Below are 24,497 nucleotides of genomic sequence, written 5' to 3'. Positions count from 1 at the left end.
ATTTAGCAGATATTTAGTAAAAGTCCCTCAAAGCCTCAAAACCTACAACATAGTGCAGGAGTCATTAATCACTTTTTTTTTGTGTGCGTTTCACAGAGAGAATGTATTAAACAGAAATATCTAGATAATCCTGGAAATCCATATTGCCCAGTAATCAAGGATGGATGTCATCTAAGTGCCTGATTTCCATCACCAATAGTTTTGCTTTCATTTGGATTCTTGTGTAAGAACACTTTAGACGTAGTAGATTGTAGAATATTTCAACACTCTTCATCCTGCTTCATTAGCTCTCTGCTGATGACTCTTTTCGTTGAAGGGTTTTTATTTGTCTTTAACAGCATTTTATGATGCTTTTTTCAAACCAGATGTAATCTTTCCCTACTGCACTCTTGTAGTTGATGCAGGTTAATGATCACAGGCCTTATTCCCATCTCAAATATTGATTTCCTCAAATTTCTTCAAGAAAACACAAACAAAGATCACAAATTTCCATAAAAGTTTGAAAAGTAAAAATAAACTCAGTTTTTTTCTACTGTGTCAGACTGTTTTCTGAACTTTTTCCTCTGAAGCCACATTGGTACATATAAAAGGACCCACCTCTTTTCATAAATTATCTTTGTGTTGCAGCCCTTAAATTACTCTCTTTTGCTACTGTGATTATGTAGATTACAGTAAAAAACTGTCTGAAGAGGAGCACAAGAAATCTTCTAGGTGCCTCTTGAATTTTAAATTTTTTAGAAATTTACTATTAAACTGCTTTTCACAGGGAGGTTTCAGCTCTGGATTCCTAAGCATTGTTAGGGGAATTTACAGTCCTATTCATTTTCTGAGAGTTACATGTAAGGGTCCTGAAGAAGGAACATATTCAGTTCCTGCTGAAGGGCATCAGATCATGATAATACCCCCTCCCAGATTCACCACTTCAGAACAATTCTGTTCCTTCTAGTACTTTTAACACAGTACAATATAATAGGGTATTCATACACCACTTCTAGATGAGGTCTTAGCAGCCAGAATAAATAGCAATCTTCACACAGCAAGATAATTTCTGCCTGTCTTTTTTCTTTTGCTTCTTCTCTCTCCCTCTTTTTTAAATAGCAAAATAAACATAATCTTTCAGTTACTTTCAAGTATTTAATTATGAATTCCACCAGCTGCCAAATTAATTCTGAGTTAGAAGGTTCTGAGCTAATATTTAATCATCATAAAAAGATAACAGATGTTGTCCATTCTTCCAGTAGAGATGAATCAACATATTTCTACACCCTAATGTTAAGATCACTTGTAGATAAGAGTTTATGATTTTACTTGGTATTAGTATAAATCAGCATCTGTGATGTATTGAAAACTAGATGTTTTGAGAAGCTATCACTGTGGAGGTTAGTGTGAAAATTCTGACAAGCAGATTATTTCAGTCTTGTTCACAAGATTTTCTTTAATCTTTAATTCTTAAAGTATTGATGTATCCACTAACTACTTTGGGCATTTCTTAAGAAAAGATCTTTCAAACATACTTTTACCCCCTTAAATATTGTGTAGGTGGCCATTTGATTGCATTACTTGCAGAAAACGTCCACAGAAGAGAGACCTTTCCTGACATCTGTATCTGCCTTTTATGAGCCTGCAAAATTTGCTATTTTATTTCAAGAGCTACATGTGGCTTTTGAACGAATCTTTGACCAACTAGTGAGACTACTGGGATATAACCTGGGCTGCAAGGTCATCTACAAATTTTTAGGAACATTCCTATTTCAAAACTCTTTGTTGCTTTGTAACTTGGACCAAATCACAAAAGGATCCAACAAGCATCAGAGACAGGTGACAGCAAAAGGCAGGAAGGCGCAGCTGCTGGTGGAAATGTGGTCAGAGCTGAGAGAAGATGACCCTTTAGAAGATCTGGGGTCTCTGCCTGTCTCAACCTGCACCTCAGCTTAATTGGCACAGGATATAGAAGTATTTCCAAAGAAGCAAAGGATGGCTCTGCCTGTTTACTTGCCCCTTCCTCCTGCTATCAACAGATCAAAAAGATCCTGAATGAAACATCAGTGAAATCTGGATGCTGCCATAGAGTAAGCACAATGCTGTGCTTATATGTGCTAATCTTAAAACTATTCTTCTCATGCTAACATCTTTGAAGCCTTTCACTCTCTGGACAGGAATGTTAGTTCTACCACAGGGCAGAGAAAGCAGACACAGTTTTACTTGGAATTAATGAGAGCTGCCAGACCTGAGGAGGTTATGTCCTGCCAGCATTACAATACTAATAATATCCTTCTATTCCTGCATTTATTCCAAAACAAACAATCAAAAAAGATCCTTGCCCCTACTAACACTACTTTTTCCTTTAATAACAATATATGTAAGATCATTCCCTGACTTTTTTCCTATATTCAAGTGTGTGGAAGTCAATACTTGCTCTCATTTCTGAATCACAGGAGTGCTGTGTAAACCACAAAACTGGTCAGTGATTATACAAAAAAAAAAGCTCTGAACCGATAGATTTGCAGCAGAAAAATCTTAAAAGGGATCATCAAAGAATAAATGCACCAGTACCACATTTATATTCAATTTCTCTGGTTTTACTGACACTGGTTTATTTACTTAAATTGACTCAATCATGACATTTGGAAAATGTTTTTTACAGTATTTTGAGGCTCTCAGTATAGCATTCTGTAGTATATTTGAACAAGAGTCTTGCAGACAGGAAAACATTAACTTCTCCCTGTAAGCACTCCTGCATTTTAACACTGAAAATTCTAAGAAGAGCAAACAAGATTGTTTTTAAGAAAGTTTAATATTGCAATACTTTTGCCATAGATACTCCAATAACATTTGTGGAGAGACTGTTCAGAATAGCTACAACACCACTTTTAAACCAGACAGTCTCCAGAGTTCAGAAAATCTTCCAAACCTCTCACTTCCAACATGTTAATCCATCACTGATTATATTACACACATGTGAAACTTGAGGGAGAAATCTCTCAGCTGCATTTTTGCAGCCTCATTAATGTCATTCTGCCTTTCCTTTTTTGCTTGCCTCTCCCTTTTGTTCACAAATGTGGTAATGAGTGAAATCTTCTTGGTATGAATCTACAGTGACTCTGCATAGTTAAAGTGGTTTTGTTTTCATATTCTTCATTGTTTTCTTGATAAATCTGCACTTTGATCTTGAAGCTGCCTTACCCCTGGCACAGCTCTCATTCCGGTGGTGCCTGTGGATTCTGTGTGAATGAAGAGTGAAAAGTTGAGTTTCTAAGCACATGAAAATGTGAGAGTTGCAATTCAGATGAAGCAAAGAAATTTGTTGTTTTATTTTCAGAAAAATGTGTATCCTCTGAGCAAACTCAGAAAAAAACCATTACATTTCACATAGCTTGCAGTAAGAGCTATTTATTTCTTCCCAGGTCTATTGTGAAGAAATTTAGCATAAAACTTAAGTGCAGGCTAGCTGAAAGAGTGAAACTGGCTTGAAAGAGCTATACCGGTATTTCTCATCATTATCATATCTTCTATCAAAATTTAAAAAGAGGACAATCGAAATGACTTGAGAAAAACATCTGTTTTCCTCAGATCAGTTTCAAATTGAAGTTCTAATTACATCATAACAGTGAAAACAGACAATTCAAATTATTAGAATTTCATTTGCCTCGCAGGTTTTATGTGAAATACCATTCCTACAGAATGCACCCTGCTCAGCAGCAGGGACCTGGTGACTGAGGGGTCAGGGAGAGCTGTTTTCTTTGAACACTGCATTATGAAGGTATGCTTTAGATACACTTTGATAACTGGCATACACCATAACATCTGAAAATAAAACCTGAAAAGACAGTAAGAAAAAAAAAAAATAGACATTTTTAAACTAGATTTCTCCTTCTGGAATTTTTTATCAAGTTGAGAAAAAATATTCCCATCAGCTGTTGAGGGTTTAAAAGAAATACTTTATTTTTGAGGGAAAAGGCAATGAAGGCAATGGAACCCCCACAAAGATCTTTTTATTCAGAGCATTTGCACTAGAATAATAAATGCAGCACTTACCTATGGCATGATATGGTTGTGCTGCTTCTTCTTTTTCATTCTATATTTGTGTTTACAAAGGTTGATATGTTGGCACAGCAGGAATCCTATGTTTGCCCTCTAGCCTTATACACTCCTGGGTCATACAGGCAACCACACTGGGAGCTCCCTGGTAGCCTGCCAAAATCCTCAATCCTGCAATCAAAACCAATATTTGCTTCATGGACAAGAGGTAGTTCAGTCTCTGTGTGTGCTTGGTTTGGTTCTAGTGTGATGAGCAGTTTAGAAAACACTCTGTATTGGCATGATGATTTCACAACTGTGTATGGGCAGTGGAACCAGAATGCTCACAGGATTTGTGTTCCAGGTACTTATCACCATGACCATGGCATCTGCACATTCTGCACGTTCAAAAATCCACATTTGACTGGGTATATCAGGAGGTTTGGTTTCTGTGAGGCCAGCTTATATTGGGCTGCAAACAGCTAGAGCATCCTGTGTGTGCTAAATTGGGCCCAGATTTGGCAATGGCTTCCTTGTGCTGAGAACTGACATACTGGGAGATTAAGGACAAGGAGGTCTTTCAGAAGAGATAGAAGGAATATACTTCATTTTTATATGAATTTAACATCTGATGACAAATGCTGAAGAGCCTCAGCAGACTATGCCCAGCCTGATGATGTCTTGTTGGGATGGCCTGATGATGAAGAGAGATAAAGCACCTCAGAGAATCCAGATAGCACCCAGGTCCCCAGGGCGGGTTGGGCCTTTTGTGTCATTTAACAACAGAAAAGAGACAGACTATGCCCTGGAGGGCTTTCTGTCTGAAGACATGGATTAGAGTAGGTTGTACCAAACAAATCAATTTGTTGGGCAATTGGCTCTGCTGTAACATTTGCATGGCATGCACTCTCTGTCTCTTCTCCTGAGTCTGGAGACTGGGGAGGAAGTACATTTAAAAAGAATACAGGGATGGGAAACAGCAACAAAATCTTTATACCTGGAAATTTGCCAAGAATCTGAGGCCTTACGGGGGGATTTGATGGAAGATAAAAATATGTCTGGTTATTTATTGCAATTTTAAGAGGCAGGCTTTTTAAACCACAACTATCATGGTAGAGGAAGTTTTAATTGTGTTTAGGAATTTGGTGATAAAAGGAAAAAAGAAGAGATACAAGTTTCTTAGAGCAACAGGTATTATTTGTGGTGTCATTACTTTATCGACTTCACTTACTGTAAATTAGCCTGGACCTCTGCTTTGAATTGTTAGGATTTATTATTTGAACTATGCATACCTGCAAGTTTCTCACTGAATCCTGTGAATTTGACTCAATTTACCTGAAATGTTTTAAAAGGTGCTTGCAGGAAAGCTCTGCTGGCAAGAGAGAAAGTGTGGCAAACACTGCGAGGGGTGCACCAGGGAGTAGCCAAGGATGAATAGGAGTTGTAGCAGTGTGAGCTGCAGCCAGAAAGGATACACAGCCCCTGTGTGCCCTGAAATATATTCGAGTACAAGCAGGTATCTCTAGTGGAGCATGCCAGCTCAGCAGGGAACATGTGGAAAAAGCAACAGCAGAGGAGCAGAACAATCTCACTGCCTGCCCAGTGGCACAGATGACACAGCTTGGCTCCAATGTAAACTGTGTGTTTTCCAGACAGGGCTCAATGTCTTCATATAGTCACACTGAGTAAAAGCTGGGGAGACCTGGCTGGCATTTGTACTGTGCAGGAATTTAATATCATATGGATGTACTGCTGGGGTTCAAAATTTATCTGTTTTCTGTATTCTGCTGTGTTAAACAAATAGAACAGAGAACACTACTGTTTGGAGAAACATATTTCAAGTGCACTTTACTAATATTTCTATAAGAGATTCAGGATGGGAGATGGAGTGCTATTTTTTTTCTTTTTAATGTCTTTTTTGTACCATGCAAAAAAGTACTTTTCTTCAGTACTTGTGATATTGTCTTTCCTTTTTAGTAGTAAAAATAATTTAATTTCCTTTTGGTTGGTTTCTGCTATGCAAACACAGTAACTTTTACATAACTCTTTACGATGGTGACTCTAGCAAATGAATGCACTGTGTCCTCATCTTTGTTAAGCTGTTACAGTTGACTGTCATTATTAATTTTTTTTTCACACTCCTGTGACTTTGGGACATCTGCTGAGCATTTTTTGGTTCCATTGATAGGTTTGCACACCATCCCCACCTTCATTGGCCTCCAGGGCTCACTGTAAAATGCTTATAAAAGGCAATTAAGCAGACTGGGCATGTGAAAGCTTCAATAATAAACTCTGCTGACCTTTCTGGACGGTGCATCTTTGATCATTTTATCTTGATTTTCTCAACAGCTCTTTTTCTCAGAGTTGTTTTCTCTTGGCTCTTCTCTTGGCAGAACAGCTGCTTCTCTCTGGCCACTGGGTATGGCCTTATTTTATTTATTCTTGCTTTTAACTTTTGTAGGGCAGCCAGATACATGGGGATGGGTGTTATATAACAAATACAATAAATAAATAAAGCCCAATTTGCAACGTTTTTGCTGTCCATGGTGAAAGCTGTGGTCATGGAGAAAGGAGTTCATTACACAAAAATGCCCTGTTTGATCCTGTTGGGGCAAATGGCTAAAAAATGGGAGGATAGTTTGAATATAAAGCTTGAAAGCTGAGAAGCAAAATTAGCAGAAACTCAGCTGGTTTAGGAACAGCTACTAGACTTGTTGAGTGATTTTGTTAAAAAAATAAATTTTAAGCATAGAATAACTCTTTAGACTAAACAAGTCACTGAATTTAGATTTAAATTCTTAATCCTTCCAAATTTAAAATGGTTGAAACTCAGGTTGCTGCTGGCACTGGCCACTGAGAAGCAATGCCAGAGTCTCAGTGTACTGTGGAAAGTTGATTATGCAGAGCCAAAAGACTGATCAAGGATTCACGCACTGCAAGCAGTCACTGAGTTTATTTGAAACACTAGGATAGATTTTATAGTGTTTAGAACTTTAAAAGGGTTTGAAAGAGGAGGTCAGCAGGGTCTGTTTTTGCAGTAGGCTCTGGGGCTTGAGAAGAGGCCTTTGCTAGTGTTGCCAGGCTTTCCAGATGCTTTTAAAGACTAAAGACTATTTCTTCCCAGCTTTCACCTCTACAATACTTCTCTTGCCCTTTCCCCTACCATTTCCCATTTTGCCCTTTCATTAGTTCCTCTTTCTTTCTTCCCATGTCATTACTTCTCACTGCTTCTTCTCATTACATCTCTTCTCTTGAACCAGTCATTCCTATTACACTCTTTAGTCTTTGGGATCAAATACTATTTTGTATTATTTTTCCCTTAGGAAGTAAGAGCCATCTTCAGTGGAGAATGTCTCCTAAGGTGTGTGGTGAAGTATAAGAGATCCATAATTGTTTTGTTTAAAATCAAAGAGAAGCCTGATAATAAAATTTAAGTGTACTGTCCAAACAGAAGCTTTGCTGTTGCTGGCCTTGTAACTCAGTGTCATAAGGTAGGTTTATCTCTCATAGGAACAGCATATTTTAGCACGATATGTTAGTGTGCCCTTGCAGGAGGCCAACTACATTAACAAGATGACTTTTAGAGTGTAACTAGTAGGTCAAAGAAGCCCATTATTCTCCTTTATTTGGCACTAGCTATACCTCTGTTGGACTACAGTGCTCTTGCACTCCCAAGTGCAAGAAAGACATCAACACACTGGAGAAGTCCAGCAGAGAGCTGTGAAGCCGATCATGGAGATGGAACACATGTGACATATGAGGAGAGAACTGGGGTGGTTCTGCTTTCAAAAAAGGCAAAAAAGAGGTAGATCTTACTGCTACCTTGAAATATTTCACCTCTGGGGGAATGTAGAGAAGACAGATGCATTCTCATCCCAGATGTGCCCAGTGGAAGAACAAAAGCCAATGGACACAAGTTGGAACAAGGGACTTTATGAGATTTTTTTAATGAGATGGTGATAGACTTTGAAACAGGGACCAGAGAAGTTGTGGAGTCCCTGTCAACGGAGATATTCAAAATTTCACTGGACAAAGTCTTGTGCAGCAAGGCCTTAAATCACACTGATTTGTCATTGTGTTGGCATGTGCTTGGCTTGTGTTGAGGACATTACCTCAAAAGTCTTAAAAAGATGTAATTTGGGCAGCAACATACTACAGATAAAAACCACAAGCTAGCTAACAGTAAAGGGGATCAAAACTAACTTCAGTTACCAAACTTATATTTTGCTGAAGTGAATGTAATGTTCTCTAAAGATGGCCTGAGATGTGCATCATCACAGAATAGACTCAAGTCTATTTCCAGTCCCTGTCTTGAAATCCACCAGGGCAGACTTGGGCATTAGGGTGTAGACCACAGGGTATGTATTGGTGCTGGAAGTTAATTACTCACGCAGGAACATAGTGGCTTTTCTTTTGAAAAGTGTAAAATGTGACATATAAAGAATACCGAGGCAAAGATGTTGCTGATACAGGGAGGAAAAATACTCAGATCTTCCAGGGCAGTGGTGCATTACTTCTTGTGCTTCAGATATCAATATTACCACAATTCAATCACTATTAAAAGCATCTCTTCACCCTGTTAGTAAACTTAAATCAACACAAGTATTTGATGAAGGAAAACAATGAGTCCATTTGGATCTGAAGTCACAAAAGAACAAGCTTGGAGTAGTACATGCAATTCATAAACATCAGAATTGGGCTTGCATAATATAAAATTTTTAAAGAGACAGGTGTTTAGTATATACAAAATTGATGCTCCGAACACAACCAGTTTCAACAGGATTTAATTCAAAGACCTTTGCCACTTTATTTCCTTAAGGTTCCTGTAGAGAATTTAGCTTTAGGAGATAGTGTTCTGTTCTGTTTTTTAACTGTGTAAACTTATACTTTATAAGGGAACAACTTAAGAAAAGTCTGATCTTGTGAATAAAAATGGCTAGGAAACTAGTCATGCCAGCTACAGGAATAATTTGGTGTTAAGATATCCTAATTCAATGTCTAGAAGGAATTCAAATTACTGGGCAAATTTGGAGAAGATAAGAATCATTTACACCCACTTCTGTGCTGCATAAACCCTCAGGACAAATTCTTTTCTTCACTCAGAATTTTCATCTCTGAATAAATATTAGCTTCACTTTCTCTATTGCAGAGCACACTTTTTTTTTTCCCTTTTCTCCCCTTATTTATTTCTTTCTTTTGCTCTAAGGACTTAGGCACAGGGATGTCTTGCTGTGGGTTCCAAGTGGCCTCAGGTGAGAGCTGCATAGCTGAAAGTGCATCTGGAATGCAGAGCATGTCAAGTTTGGACAGGTAAATAATTTTGGTTTAAAACATTTGAAACTGCAGATGTTGCTTAAACAAATGCAAACATTCAAGTTCTGCAGAAGTTACTCTTTGAGAGCCTAAATTCTTATTTTGATTTTCCCAAAGATGGGGACTAAAAACAAAAGAGGTATAATAAGTTTTTTTAGGCTTCCCAAACATTGGAAAGGGTGTGATTCTTGTCCTACAACCACACTTAGAGACATGAGAGATGCAAAAAAGAAAACAGGACTTAATTAATTAATGCTTGAAATTTATTTCTATTCTGCTTCATCTTCTTCTGAAGGGGTAAAATAAAAAAAATTAGAATCTGTGACTTCAGTGTCTGCATAACATGATTAAAACATTAGCAATGACTACACACTGTAATTTTACTTACAAATTGTTTCAGCTGAAGGTCGTGTGTGAAAATGCAGGAAATGCCATTACCAGAACTCAATTACTAGAAATCACATCCTCAGTGACATTTAGAGAATCTTGGACAAATATTTCTTTTCAGGCTTTTCCTTTGGTCTGAAGTTTTCCTTTGGCAACATGAAAAACAGGTTCTTTTATTTTGCATTTGTTAGCACTTGGATGTCTATAAAGACTCCTAACAATAAGTAGGCAATCGACTGAATGCCTTAAAACCTGGAGAAACTTTTTAGGGCTAACTAATGTTGCATATTAAGTTCCGAAACTGAGGAAAAGTAAAGAAAGAGTTGCTAGTTAGTACTCACTACTCAGAGATTTGTGTATCCAGAATAAAGTTAGAGTCCAAAGAAGAAGAAGATAAGGTCATAGCTATACTCCAAAGAGTGGACAGAGTAAAAAAAAAATCTATTTGAATTTATCTGCTCTTGTGTTGGGACAGATTGTATTTCTAGACAAAACAAGCATTAAAATATTACAGACAGCAATGCGGAGTAAAATAATTTTATAGAAAGAAGGTTTATATTTACAGAATTAACTGCATATATGGTTTTAAAAAAATCTCATTTGTTTCCCACATGATTTTGTAGTTATCTTATTTACCCTATGATGAAAACCAGGATGCTTTCTATAGACATCTTTATTGACTCTACAAAAACCAAAGTACTCTGAACAGATTTCACAATTGTATTTCTTGCATGATGCAACACCAAAATAGCCCTCTCCCCGAAAACAGAGCACAACCAGCATTTTCCAACGACAAGGAAAGTGTTTAAATCACTAGATTTCTGCGCTAAAGATAAAACTGTCAGTCTTTACTTACATCATTTTACACTTTTAGGAGAAAACAATGATCTGCATGTCAATGTAGAAATTCTCAACTTTGGTTTTTGTTGATAACAGCTGGTATGATTTAAACTATACCTCAAACAGTTCTGACATTCCAGCAGCAAGTCCAACCTCTCTCCTCTTCGCTCCCTGTATTGTCCTGCCCTTGTCTCACTTCTCCGACTCCCCTGCCCTCCTCAGTGGTTTGCACATTATGTGAGTGGATGCAGAGACATTGGGAAGATCTGATGATGCAGTTTTTATCCCCCTATAATGTTGGTTTAAGTCAGTTCAGCTTCCCGATAGGGGTGACTGCAGTGCCAGGGAAGAACCATTGCTAATGCAAGGGAAGGAGCAAACACCCACAGGCCAAGAGGAGAGCTGTTCTGCCTGTTAGCAGCACTGAGCTTTAGCTGCCCTTCGCTGTACCATTATATATCCTTAATCTGCAGCGCCTTGATTTCTGTAAGCCTTTGCTCAGCTTGCTGTCCAAAGACTTTTTTTTGCCAGAATGAATTCCAGCCAAGCTAAACAGTTGGCCAGTTTGAGGGACTGATCTGGCTGAGAATTAAATTGTGGCATCAATAACAAAACTGCAAATTTTCAGCTCAGTCACCTCCATGACTAGGAAGTGTGTCCCCAGGTAAATGTGTCAGCACCATAGGTGACCTAGGGCTCTGAGTTCTGAAGTTTCATAAATGCAACTTTCAGGTAGGCAAGGCACAGAATTCTGGGATTTCTTTTTCCTTAGCATTTCCTGCCCTCTGGACGTATTACCTTATTCTTGGACTGGCTGCTACTTAAATTGGTCTAATTCCCTCTCAGTCACTGTATAGAGAATTTATCAGCACCTTGGATTCTTACTTTTAGGCACTGAAGCATTAAGCATTGTAATACCAACCTAATTTTTTGGATCTCACCTCATGAATGAGATTAGCAAAGAACTCAAGAAAGATTGCAGAAAGTATTTCAATGTTTTAATAGCTTATTTTATTGTAGTGAAGGGGTGGAGAAAAGGAATGAAATACTTATATGTGATTACTTTTGTCTGTAAAGTAGTCCAGGCAACTTGTCAGCTCAGACCTGACATTACTTAAAGATGTTTTTTAGAGAATAGTTTTTGAAATAAAACCATGTTTTTGAACAGTGCTAGCTCGTATCTTCTCATATAATACAGTCTTCATACATGATGTATAAAAAAGATTATCTGATTTCCTTACTGAATATATTGCTTTCCGAACTAGGTTTTCATTGGTTTGTTTGGTTGTTAAGAGTATATTACAAATCTATGTGGAATAAATGGCTTCCTTGTGTGTTAGCCATAAATTCTGAGTTTAGGCTCCTGTTTACAAAGTTACTAACATAAAAATTACCTGTGATACTTCTGGGCTGCTTATTTTGTAGGTTACATAGAGACTTCTTGAAAATGAAAAAAAAAAGTTATGAGAATTAAAAAAGTTGCCATTTTTTTGTTTTTGTTTTGGCACATCTTGTTTGTTAGTTTGGCAGATTAAAAATCCCACTCTATTTGTATTCAAGAGAGATCATACATTGCTAACTCTTTATATTCTTTCCTTTCTGTCACAGTGATGTCTAAGAGCCTCTACTCTACTCCCCTAAAGATCTGCCTTACATGTCTTACAGCCTGTCTTTTAAGCATTACAAAAGACTTGTCCATGCTGGCAGCTGAGGTATCCCATTACTTCATGCACAGCCTTAAGATGTTCACAAAGATACCGTGTGCTCTCAGAAGGGTCACGCCTTCCAGTTTTCCTGTGGTGCTCTGTCCTCAAACCCAGGCTCAATCTCTACCCTTCCTTCTGAAGTTAGGATTTCTGTTAACATAACCTAATAAGGACACTTTTGGAGAAGGTTCATAATTTCTACATAATTTATAAAAACCATAAAAATAGAAATGCATAGGTTGAGAAGTCTTCAGTCCAAGAAACAGACACAACCTACTAAGAGCTATAATTTTTTAAATGAGTAGAATATGGTTTTCCACCCTGTGACCTGGAATTTAATTTGAAACTTAAAGCCTAAATTGAAACTTAAAATATTTATAAATATGACCATGCTGGTAACTGTTTATTATATGAACAAAACCAAGATATTCAGGTTATTTTGAGCCTTCTGAGACTGAACACAGTAGTGATGAAATATTTCTGTAATAGATTTGGGTTGCATGTGTTTTAATTTAGGATTTAAGATAACTTGATGTCTCTCACAGAACATTTCTGAACATAAGACTATGACTGTCTTTTTGACATTTTCTATGGCTAGGAACAAGCATAAGGTGGTGTCATGCCTATGCTGTTAACTGCAATTCATGACACTACATGTACTAAGCGTATGTTTCTCTAAGTGAGGCTTCTGCATCTCAGTCTTCCCCCTACAAAATATTTGCTCAGCTCATTTGACTCTCTGTACAGAAGCTTTTTGAAACTAAATACACTAAAAATTATCTGGTACTTTTAACTTGAATGATCCTTGTAACTTGTAAAAACAGCAATGGTAACAGATTTTAAATTAAGGTCTATTTAAATGAAGGGGGTTTTTGTCAGCAGTATAGTGAGAATTAAAAAGAGCTCTGCAGAAGTGAGAAACTTAACCTCATGGGGTAAATTAGGATAGTCTGATCAATTTTGTTAGCTTTTTTCTCCTTAATCAGGCCTAAGCCTTAACTCCCTGAGTGAGAAAGGGGAATGGAATCTGGTCCTGCAACAAGTGAGCTGGAGTAAAAATGTTTTATCTTCCTGCAATTTACTGCAAGATGTGTTTCCTTTTATTCCTTTTCTCTTTTATTTTCTTTTAACATTTCTTTTCTAGTGTCAGTTTACTAAGTGTTGCCATAGCAGTCAGCGTTGCCATAGTAATTGTAAACAAGTGAATTATATGACCAAAAGTTGGAAGAGGTAGAGCACATAAACAGCAGCCCCGTAGGCAGTTCCTGTCACTACCAAAGAGTGAAGGGAGCATTTTAAAAAACCAAAAGCCATGCATTCTCACCATCCATAAGCGGCACATAAAAATAAATAGAGGTTTCCATTGACCAGGATTCAGTTACAGGTGGCGAGTCTCACTTTACTGCAGTCAAAGCTGCAGCCATTTCACAAACCACCCCCTTTCCACCACTTACTGCTGTTTCTCTTGAATTACATTCAGGCCTGTTTGTAATCCACCAGTACTCAGAGGAAAACAGTTATAAGAACCTGCTTCATGATTTTGTTCTTAATTTCTGCTGTGCGACAGGGTAACATAAATCTGTATGCTTCCAAGAATGATTTTTCCTCTTTTTTTTTTCCCTTTCCCTGAGAATTATGAAGATCCCATTCCGGAGCTGCAATTTTTATCCACAAAAAAAGCAGCTAATATGGTCTAGAATTTTCTTGGTAATTTAGCTGGACTTCATGCCCAGGGTTTTATAACATCAAAGATGTAACAAGGTATAATAACACCCAGTATGAAACAAAAAGTGTTCAGTTGAATTAAAAAAAAAAAAAAAAAAAAAAAAGAGAGAGAAGAAAAAGAAACAGAAAAGAAAATCAGAAACAATGCATCCTCCCTCAGCTTTCTGACTTGCTGGGGCTGGAAGAGGGCTGTGGAACTGCTTGGATGGCCTCTGTGGAATAGAAGAGATGTGTGAACCAGGCACCTTAATTCCTCTTTGTGGATTCTTGTGCTTGCTTTACCAGCAAAAATGCAAAGCATGTCTGCATGGAAGTGTGCTTTAAAAGAAACCACAAATCATTGTAGTATGCCAGGAACAAGAGCTACGACTCTCAGAAGTAAATACCATCGATAAAAGGAAAAGTGATCCTATCTTTTCCACTGATCTGAATATTATTTCAGATATATATGCTATATATGGAAATACTCCAGTGTCAGTTTTTACTCCAGCTATTGAAATTAAAATGCTAAATATGAAATTATTAAAGAAATCAGACATAAAGTTGATTTTGCATGGAAATTTGAAGAATACTGCAATGAAGTTACAGTCAAAAAAGTCAGGTAATAAATGGGAGGCATGCTCTGACTTGCCAGTACTAATACTTTTATAAAGAGAAATTTGGAGAATTTGAACACAGGCAGAACTTTCCACAGCTAATTCTATCTGAGAGACTTTTGCAACCTAAATGAATTTAATTTTGAAATTAGGATCTCACAAAAAGACCAAAAATTTAAAAGGTAAACTACAAGGAGAAAATAATCAAATTCAGTAGACTGAAAGAGATATAGTTCTATAAAAATTATTTCAAAATAAGTTAATGAAAGGATAACACTTGCCTGTTTTTTCCAACTTTATTAGTTAGTCTAATAAAGACCAGTTTCCCCTTTCTATAGATTTTACTTGCCCATTACTTCATCCATTTATATCCAAGGTATGAAGGCCTTCTACAGTAATCTAAAATTCTGTAAAAGTTCTCCATCAGGGAAGTGCCAAAAACTGACACGTGTAACTTACGTGTAATATAACGCCTTTAATATAATCATTGACTACTTAGATGACTAACAGGCAGTAGGTGTAAATTATTGATTTTGTGCTGCTGGAGGACACAAATTCTGCTAACACTTGTCACTGTGTTCATTTACTAAAATGTCAGTGCAGCAAAATTTACTGGAGGACATTCCCACCCTTCTGTTGGTATTTGTTGTACTTCAGAGCATAAAAGGAAGATGAATACCTTTCTCATTTTCCTCTTTAATTCTGCCTGCCTTTTATGGTTTTTCAGTTGTGTTTAGAAGCTGCAGGCAATCCAGCTCCACTGGCTGAATTCCTGCAGTAATTTTATATAATAGGTGTTGGTCTGCCATAGGGTGGCTTTGGACAGCATGTTGCTGTTCTCTGTTTAGGTTTGTTCCCAAGTTTTACTAGCACAACACTCTAGTAAAACAGATGGCAGGGAAATGCTGTATTTCTAACCAGGCTTGCATGAAAGAAATAGAACCAAATATGCAGCAGATAATACATGAAAGGTAGTTTTTATATTTGTCATGAAGTACTGTTTGCTTGGACAGAAACATGAAATATATTTTTCCTTTGTTGATCAGAAAAAATTGAAAAAACCCCAGTAAAAAGGAGATTCATCTCAGTCCATTTTTTCCCCAGTACATATGTTCCAGAACATTCACAAAACTTCCTAAAATCATTTTTGTAGAAGAGATATCCATCCAGAAATGAGAGTCAGTATTTTATCTACCAACCAGTCATAGAAATTATTCTAGTGAAGAAATATTAGAAAGGTTTAGAACAACAGCGAAATCTGTAATTTTATAAACAATCTAGCAGTCAATATCAGAAACTATACAGAAGTCTGTAACTATCTTCTCATTTACAGGTAATTCTTTCAGGAAATGCTTGAGCTTCATTGTGGTTTTTTGCTGTTGGTTCTTCACCTACATAGTCAGAAATACTGCCTTCTCAAATGGAACAAATCTTGATTTTTCAGAAAGAACAGAGCATGAATCATGTTAATAAAAGTATTTCATTAAATATATCTAAATTAATGTAATCTGAATCTGTAACTGAATCTGAATTCAGATGAGGTTTAATGTTACATATAGTTTCCTATTTGATGTAGAGAAAATAGTTTATTCAGACAAAAGTATGTTCAGTAAATTCATAGAATGAAGAAGAAAAAGGGAAAGGGTAGTGGTTTTGGCATCTTTAAAGAGATGGAATGGATGAAACCTTATTAATGAATTTAAATGTTTTGATTTATATTTTGGTTTCAGATGTGATCCTGAGGGAGCATACCTGCACAGTAGCCAACTACTTCAAACCTGCAAAAACCCACAGCTGAGTCTTCATGGCATTTACAGCTCCCAGTCCCAGTAAAGGATATGGATTTTTCTGGTTTATTCACTGATTTTGTAGGCCACACTTTCTCGCAGCACTTTCCATGGATTAGTGTCAGCCTGGAGGAAAGAATTAGGCTAAAGAATGGACAATGAATTACCTACAACCCAAGTTATGCTTCATTTCTTTTCTCCAAATAGGTAAAATCAAGATACCAAAGAAAAATACCAACCCCCCTAAGAAAATCTGCTATTCACGATGTTCACAACCTGAAGAACAATGATATGTTAAAATTTAGTAAATATTCATAAATTAGCATTCATACAAAGGGATACTACAGCACTGTTTTATACTCTGCTGTAGAGGTTAATATTACTCATTTTATTACCATAACAAAGCATTATTTTATTCTGTAGGTCAGACATGAAAATAGAGATTACTTCTAATAAAAGATTACTTTTATTATATTACTTCTAATAAAAGGTAGGCTGAACTAAATAAAGAGTTTTGATATTCGAACAAAGGAAAAGGCAATGTTTTGGGTTGATGCCAGATGCCAGCCCCCCATCCAAACTGTTCACTAACTCCTCTCCACAGCTGCACAGAGGAGAGAAAATGTAAGGAAGGGTCCATGGGTTGAGATAAGGACCAGGAGAGATAACTCACCAAATACCGTCACGGGCAAAACAGGCTCAACTTACAGATATGAAGTGAATTTACTACTAACAAAATCAGAGTAGGATAATGAGAAGTCAAAGAAACCCTTAGAAACACCTTTGCCACCCAATTCCCTCCTTCCCTGCTCTACCTCCAGCAGTGCAAGGAGACAGGGAATGGGGGCTGTGGTCAGTTCATCACCCAGGGCTTCTCGCTGCTGAGGGAGAGGAGTCATTCCCCTGTGCACCATGGGGTCCCTCCCACAGGAGACAGCTCTCCATGAACTTCTCCAGCATGGCTCCATCTCATGGACAGCAGCTCCCTGCCGGTTACTAAAGTGTGAGTCCATGCCATGGGCAGCAGCACCCCTCAAACACTGCAGCAGTGGGTCACTGTTCTGTGGGGTGCAGTCCTTCAGGGACAGGCTGCCCCAGCCTGGGAGCAGGGCCCTCTTCCCACAGAGCTCCCACAGCTACAGGCTCCTCTCAGACACATCCACCTGCTCTGCGTGGGCTCCTCCAGGGCTGCAGATGATCTCTGTGTTCCTGTGCACCTCCCTGTCCTGCAGGGGCACAGCTGCCTCCCCAAGGGCTGCTCCCCAGGCTGCCGGGGAATCTCGGCTCTGGCTCCCAGAGCAGCTCCTGCCCCTCCTCCTTCACTGACCCCGTGTCTGCAGAGCTGTTTTCCCGCATGTTCTTACTCCACTCTTCTCTGCTCAGTATTACAACTGCACCACAATTTTGGTTCGATTTCTTCTTAAATATGTTATCAGAGAAACATTACCACAATTTCAAATTGGCCCAGCCTTGGCCAGCAGCACTTCCATTTTTGGAGCCACCAGGGACTGGCTCTGCTGGACATGGAAGAAGCTTCTGGCAGCTCCTCACAGAAGCCACCCCTGCAGGTCCCTCCCGCTACCAAAACAGGCCATGCAAAACCAGTACACATAAAAAGAATTTTCCTGGAATGCTTTAGGTACAGTTAAACCCATGTCTGTTGGAAGGCAACTTTATCTATGGAAATCTGGAAACTTTTATTAGGCCCTCATTTTCTGTTCTAAAGGCCAAGAATGATGTCAGAGGACACGTGTAGAGTGAAAATGTATATACTGGTTGCATGAATTATCCAGATTATCATGAACATTTTCCTGGGGTTTCAAATTTTCAGGAACACCTTTTCAGACTGTCTAGTGCTGATCATCATCCATCTAGAATCCTGTCTCCTATTAGAGTCTAAAAGGAAAGTGCTGTAACATGGGTTTCTCAAATGCTGTACAGCTGTTCAGCTGCTTGGACAGACTATGAAGAGAAATACAAATGTGTATTTACATTTATCTGCATCTCTATTAGAGTGTCGAAATTAGCAAAAGTTCTGCTTATAAGCTGGTTTCCCAAAACACAGATTTTACTCAATATTGCTAACTTTAAAGTTATTAAAAGTAAAAATAGTAAAAATACCTGGTTTCTATGCAGAGATTCCCATCTGCATACTTGCAAATATGTCACAGCGTAACTAATTATCCGGTTTTTATTTTACAGATAGAGGAACCATAGTGAGAAGAAAAAACAGGACTTTAGATTGATTGTTTCTTAATATTTCTGTAAATTCTTTACCATAGATGGCTTCAGTTATTTTATGTTACAAGTTTGAAGTTATCAAATAACATATCAAAAATAGTATTTATACAGATGGAAGAATTATGGAAAAAAGGCATTTGTCTTCTAATACTGACTTCAGTTGAAGAGAATAAGAGGGTGTGTATGCTTATAGTGATGGGTTTCCTTAAGGTGATTTTTTTTGAAAAATGAACCATTCACAGCTATTTGGGAATGTTTTAACAACACAGTCTTTCTATGCCTTGTTATTTAACAAAATAGAAGTGAAATTTCTTCTCCAACCTTGCTCACAATTCTTTGAATTTTAGTTTTTAGCTCTCCTTCAATGAGAAGTGACAGATAAATATGTATCATCTTAGAATAAAAAGACAGAAATCTCTTTCAGATGACTTAGATGCTTGAACTATTAGCAAGCAATGCAAACACACCATCTGAGTTACCTCAAAGGTTTTCAGACTGAAGCTAAGGAACACCAAACAGGAAAATTGACAACACCATCAAAAATATAAATACTTATATGTAATAATCCAACCTTTTTTTTTTTCTCAAATCTGTCAAACAGGCTGACAATGGGCAAAATTCTTGATGTACGACGTTCAGACATGATACATAAAAATGACCTTTAAAATTAAGCAGTCACAATTTTTCAGTCTTTGGGCTCACTGTGTTTCAATCAGGTTGAATAATTCTATCTATTTGTGTTCCAGGCTTTTTTCCTCATTTTCACTTACACACAATATACATTAACCATAATGGAAAGAACATAGGTCATTATTTATGACTCAATTCAACTCCAGATATGTGCACAAAGTAGAACTCTGCCAAGCCTCTGTCACATGCCAGTATCACATTTCTAAAAACAAATAATCAAGAATATTGAAAATTTAAAAGTCCAGTAAAGTTTCATTACTCTTTTTACATTGGTCAAAATTTATTGATAATGATGGTTTAATTGTTTGTGCTTTGAAAGCAGAGTAGCAAAAAGTAGGATTAATAACTTTTTTCAAGCCTAACACTGATTTTCCAGTAACACAGTTTAAAGTGTCATCTTTCAGCTGCTCAGACCTTTCCAATCAGAGAAAATGCTGTAGCTGTTGATAGACTAACCACATCCTATGTCGGTCTGCAATCTAAACAGGTCCCTCAAATTATTCTGGTAGGTTCAGCAGTTGTATGTCATAGCCTGGAAAAAGTGTTTGCTGCTGCCACGTTAGCATTTCAGCTCACAGTAGTTTCTCTGAGCTAGTCTTGCACATGATCTCAGTGATGCTACTTGAAAGAAATAAGATGTCAAGCCCTTGCCCTCATCAGAATAGTGATAATATTTACAGCACTATTCTTAAAGGGCTATTACCTCTGTGTCTTTGTCAAAGTTAAAAGGGAAAAAATAATGAAAAGACCATCCAGGGTGGTTACCATCTTTGCACCCTTCACCGTGTGGCTGCACGTCATGACATGACTGTGCCCTCTTCAAAGGCCATGGGGCTGAGGGTCAAATCTGCACTTCTGCAGTGGCAGCAGCCATTCAAGAAAATGACAAAGATTTCACTGATCTTCCACTGAAATTTTAAATCTGCTGCTTATCTTATATTAAAACCCATTAAATGTTTGCAGATTTCAAGCCAGGCTTAATGTCTTTAAGAATTTCATTAAAATGTCCATCCATAATATTTTGTAATTTTTTTTTAGATAAAAAGTGGCACTTACCATCAGGATTTTACTTTTATGATCTGATTTTTTTTTTCCCTGAGCATTACAATTTATCTTTGTTTTGATTTCTTTCATTCTTTCATTCCAAGCACTTTAAACTACTTCACTGCTGTTGGGAGCATCACAGGGTATTCCACAGCCGACAACATGAGGACTGTACTCCATGGGATGGAAACTCAGTTGTTTAATGTTCTGAGAGCAGAAGGGCTTAAGCTTGCTTGGCAATATTGAATACAGAGCAGATGAAATAACTTCTCATACATAACCTCAAGTTTACTCTATAGCTGCCATAGTTATCACTATATTTTTCTGACCTCGCAGTGCCATAACTTTAGAAATTTTACTTTTATCATGCGCAACTGCACATCTGGTAAACATTGAAACAGAAGTATTTCATCAACTCTGCCTAGACAGTATTTTGAAGTGGAAAAATGAAGCCAGGTTTTGGAAGAGTAGGCATGCAGTCCTGTGGTCTGTAGAGTGGAACTTGTTTCTGAGTTATGTGACAATTGCTGTATTTTGTGTAGATCAAGATGACCCTCCATTTTTACTGAAAAAATTATTTTGTTATTGGACCATGGAGTGGAAGTGACAGCTACAGTGTCTGCTACCAGCTCTGCAAGAGGGGCTTAGTGTGACCTAAATCCTTTCAACTTAAGGGTTTCTTCATCTACAAATCTGGTCAAAGCAGAGAGATCTTTTCTAGATCTGTAAAATGCTCTGAGATCCAGGAACAGAAGAATTGTTATTTCACAATGCATTTCAGCAAGATAGATCCCAAAATAATTAGCAGACCATGTAGTTTAAATTAATTTTCTCTAACTTAATTACTTAGGAAAGTAATGGAAGATAAGGGCTAAGCTGTACCAGAGGAACATCCACATCTACAGTCAGGCAAGGTGAACTCCATATTCCCTGCCAGCCTTAGCTCTGATTCACAGACATCATAACAGATCATAACTTCAAAATACAAACTGAAGCCATGTGGTGACTTTTGGTAAATAAGACAGATCTTCCAAAATTAAATTTGTCAGAATATCAAGTCATTTTTTTGCAAGAAATGCTAAAAGGGGATCTTCTCAAATGCTGAGAGCAATGACTAAGATATACCTGTGATTAGATTCTGGCAACTTTTGAAGATGCTTTCTTAGACCATCATCCCATTTATAATACATAATATAAAGGTTTCAAGAGAAGAAAAACCTTAAATTTTAAGCCATTAACATAACTAAAATACCAAAAGGCAGTTTTTGTGAGAAAGTCTTACTTCTCTGAGCATAAATCTAATTCTTTGATAAAATAAACTGTTTTAAAAAATAACAGTACTTCATGAAAGTGCGTGTTTAGAGTCCCAAGTACTGTTTGATTTTGTACAAGCAATTTAAAGTACAATTAGCAGTAAAATAGCCAGTTGTTAAGGCCACCAATAAATTAAAGCCAGAATACAATGGTGACTTGTGCTTAGTATGCAGATCATACAAGCCCCAACTGCAGAGGCCAGCATTAGGATTCTGGACACCTGGTCTGCTCTGGCGGTGAATAAAGAGCAGGGCTGAATGTTGGGCTTCAGTCGTACACTTCTAGTGGCTAATCCTCTTTGTAACGGTCGATTTACATGTTAGAAGATCTAAAAGAGAGGAAGTACAGTGTCTGGCTTTGAGTCTTGGTTCAAGAGATTTCTGTTCATCTTCCTATGGCAGGAATTGCAATTTATTACCCGCTACTTCGTAGCTTGCTTTGAAAAATTTCCGTATGTTATACAGTGATTTACAAATCCACAATCATGAATACAGTTCAGATTGTTTGTATGCTGTGTTTTTTACAGCTGAAAATAAGGCTGTTCATAATATATATTAGAAACTGAATATTGTCTACTATGTAGTGTAACAGCATATTGATTATGACTGAAATATGGAAAAAAAATGTTCGGGTGAGTCTCAAGCAATTATAGTCATAATGCATAATATATTCATGCGTGAATGAAGTAATTCTGCTTTTCAATTTTTAAAAAATATTACTAAGCCAGTTATAAGCCTGCTTGAAGTTCAGCAGTCAGTCATCTCAGGTCACACAATAAAAAAAAATTTATTAAGGTAACCTAAAAAACATGCGGGTGCCATCCATATCTTAGAGGGTCCACACTCTAAATTAAGCCTGTGGGCAGAAGTACAAATCTCAGTGCCTCCATGATCACCGAACTGCCCCCCTGGGACCTCTGTGCTCACCTGACTGGCCTTTACAGCAGAGGGTTGGAAATAGGAAATCCTTAAGGTCCCTTTCAACACAAACCATTCTATGATCTCTGAGTCTGTGACTTTTCTTCTGAATCAAACAGTGCCCTGAGGAAGGACAGGGAAGTCATATGAGAAACCATCATGCTGGCCAGCCCAGCTTCTCTCCTGGGCTTTGCCATGGCTCCTGCACCAGGCACACTCTTAACATTCAACAACATGTGCTTGGCTGAACGTGCTGTGCTTTCTGAGCTCATTTAGTCTCCATCAAGTCACTTTAGTCTCAAATGCCACTTTGGTCTCAGACTGACTCAGACTGGTGCTTCTTTTTCAATGGTCACTCATTTTCTCCCCAGGTGTTTTGTGTTCCTCTGGGTCTCTCTTTCTTACAACAAGTTCTTTTGGTCAGCACTTTAATTACAGACAGCAGCTTGAGTCTGCACTTCTGTCAGGTATTTCCTGTGCCTCTTACCTTTTCCCGTACAGCCAAATACACAGATGAGATTTTGTTTGTAGCTCATTAGTGGCAAAATATGGCATGTTATGCTAGATGCTGATTGACTGCTAGTGAATTGCATTTTTGATCTAAGAAGTCTTCAGACTGCACTCAAGCTGATAGGTATGTTAGCTACTGCCCACTCAGTCAAAATCTGGAAACAAGTGCACTTATTGTTCTTTGACTGATGGCTGAAACAGTGACACATCATCCAAACACAAAACCTGGAGAATGATTTGGATTCATCTGTAAACAAGGCCACTCTCGTTTCCCCCAATTAGGAAAGAAATGTTTGCCAGAAATTTTTGAAGCACAAATGCTGCTAACATATGATACTGACTCCAGCTTCCCTCACTGTTTCTGAGTGATCTCAAGCTTTGCAATGTGAGTAGATGAAGGATGATGACAGACTACATTTTCAGTATCTAAAGTCTAATCTGTTTGTAGATCACTGTCTGAGATTTTGGGTCCTTGTTGTGTCTTGTAGAATATCTATAAAAGGGAACATAGGTATGTGTATGTATTAAAAATATCTAAAGAGCAGATGGATGGTGGAAACATTCACATACTGTGACACAAGCAAACAGAGAGGGTAAGAGACTTATTTTCTGTGTAGTGTCTGGAAAGATAACTTAGGACTTGTGAGCAAGGAATTCCTTGAAGTAGTCTGATCTTAATGCAGTTAATGAAAAGGGAGTTCTTATCAATTGTGTTTAAAAAATACTTAGAAAGTAAATAAACAAGCAACATTCCATCTTTTTTTGTTTTAATTGGAATTCAAGAGAATCTGGGCTGTGTTTATATTCTAGTGGCTACAATGGATAATAGTAATTTTTCTCTGTTAATGAAGTGTAGTACCCATGAATACTTCTGTAATTTTCAGAGGAAAAGGGTTGGACTGGCTTATAAATGCTTGTTTTCTGACCAGATTCTTGACCAACAGTATTACAAAAATATGGCTTTCGGTTTTATCACAAAAAATTTTAGTTCAGCCATATAGTGCTGGCTACTTTTCAGAATGAATGCCTATTACTATGGATCTTTGTTAGCTTTCTTCATTCATAATTTTTTTGAGAAAGATATGCAGAACTCTGGTGGTCAATATAATAAAAGTTTTATGGTAATTTGGTATCTTTGGGAAATTTCTTGTTTTCTTTTGCTGTTTTGGACTGCATCTGCTACTTTTATCAAAGGTGAACAGAATTCATAAAACTGCAAAAGAAGTTACTATTTAGCATTTCCCCAAATATAGGTAATTGAAATAATATAAAAAAATCACAATCAATCATTTAATCAAACTGAAAAAAAAAGTGACCAAATCAATAGAGGTGGAAAAAATTAGAAAATGAAGTGTCAAGTGAAAAATTAAACTTAGTAGAAACTGTCCAACTCAATAAATAATTTCAGAG

At 37.4% G+C, this 24,497-nt stretch overlaps 1 long non-coding RNA gene across 2 annotated transcripts; it reads right to left on the bottom strand.

The window, feature by feature from the left end:
* Positions 1 to 2,918: 2,918 nt before the first annotated feature.
* On the bottom strand, positions 2,919 to 17,912 carry LOC135291360 (uncharacterized). 2 transcript variants are annotated; one of them, XR_010354169.1, is made up of 5 exons: positions 17,819 to 17,912; positions 16,337 to 16,497; positions 9,715 to 9,863; positions 4,036 to 9,619; positions 2,919 to 3,221 (listed from the first exon to the last, which is right to left on the bottom strand). It is a non-coding gene; the product is annotated as an uncharacterized LOC135291360 (long non-coding RNA). The 2 variants fall into 2 exon arrangements; XR_010354170.1 differs by lacking the exon at positions 9,715 to 9,863.
* Positions 17,913 to 24,497: the final 6,585 nt, after the last annotated feature.

The sequence above is a fragment of the Passer domesticus genome, chromosome Z, assembly GCF_036417665.1.
Source record: "Passer domesticus isolate bPasDom1 chromosome Z, bPasDom1.hap1, whole genome shotgun sequence".
NCBI classification, from domain to species: domain Eukaryota; kingdom Metazoa; phylum Chordata; class Aves; order Passeriformes; family Passeridae; genus Passer; species Passer domesticus.
Note: the sequence above shows the minus strand (reverse complement) of the source record. Positions and strands in the feature narration are given on the sequence as shown.